This window comes from Rhinopithecus bieti, unplaced genomic scaffold (genome assembly GCF_001698545.2).
Source record: "Rhinopithecus bieti isolate Rb0 unplaced genomic scaffold, ASM169854v2 scaffold_15436, whole genome shotgun sequence".
NCBI lineage: Eukaryota > Metazoa > Chordata > Mammalia > Primates > Cercopithecidae > Rhinopithecus > Rhinopithecus bieti.
The window spans coordinates 1,248,196-1,249,316 of record NW_016808313.1 but is presented as its reverse complement, the minus strand read 5'-3'; positions in this window follow the sequence as shown (position 1 = coordinate 1,249,316).

Below are 1,121 nucleotides of genomic sequence, written 5' to 3'. Positions count from 1 at the left end.
TTTTTTTTTTGTTTTTTTTTGACACGAAATCTCACTCTGTCACCCAGGCTGGAGTGCAGTGGTGTAATCACCGCTCATAGCAACCTCAAACTCCTGGGCTCAAGCAATCTTCCCACCTGAGCCTCCAGAGTAACTAGGACTACAGGCGTGCATCACTACGCCCAGATAATTTTTGTCTTTTTTATAGAGATGGAGTTTTGCCATGTTGCCCAGGCTGGTCTTAAATTCCTGGTCTCAAGCGATCTTCCCACCTCAGCCTCCCAAAGAGCTGGGATTACAGGCGTGAGCCACCATACCCAGACCCTCAATCATTTGTTTGACATTGCTATGCCCACATACCAAAGGTGAGAGACAGAAGAATAGGATTAAAAATGGAAAGCCATGGGAGGTCATAAGCATCTCATAGGGCTGCAAAATCCTAAGATGTTATGTCCTTTTATGTAAGTGAAACTTCGGAATAGAGTACTTCTGAGGCGATTTTTATGCACTCTTCATTGATGTCTCCCTGAAGTTTTCAACCCAGGGTTTGAGGGAGAAAAGAAAATGGGTAAGATACTGTGGTGAATACTGTGATATGACTCTCAGATCCTCCTCAGGAAGAGGGCTGACTGCCCCAGGCTCAAGGAGAAATGCCTGCTTATGACGCACAGCTGAGCCCCTCTTTGGGTGCTATCCTGGGCCAAAATTATGCCTCTCTGGATCACCTGAGGTCAGGAGTTCGAGACCAGCCTGGCCAAACAACATGGTGAAACCCCATCCCTAGCAAAATACAATTAGCCAGGCGTGGTAGTGCATGCCTGTAATCTCAACTACTCAGGAGGCTGAGGCAGGAGAATCACTTGAACCCAGGGGACAGAGGTTGCAGTGAGCCAAGATCAAGCCATTGCACGTCAGCCTGGGTGACAGAGCGAAACTCGGTCTCAAAAAAACAACAACAAAAAAAAGTTATGCCCCTCCTTGGAAAGAGCACATATCTAATGTCTGTTTAGTGTGGTCATACATAGGCCCAGCCTTCTTGCCTTGATCTAGGACTACTCTGAAAAGTCATTCCAGTGCATATTCCCTCTGAGACAGGCTGGCGTCTCATGGTAGTTCAGCTTCTCCGTTTGCCTTCTTTCTTC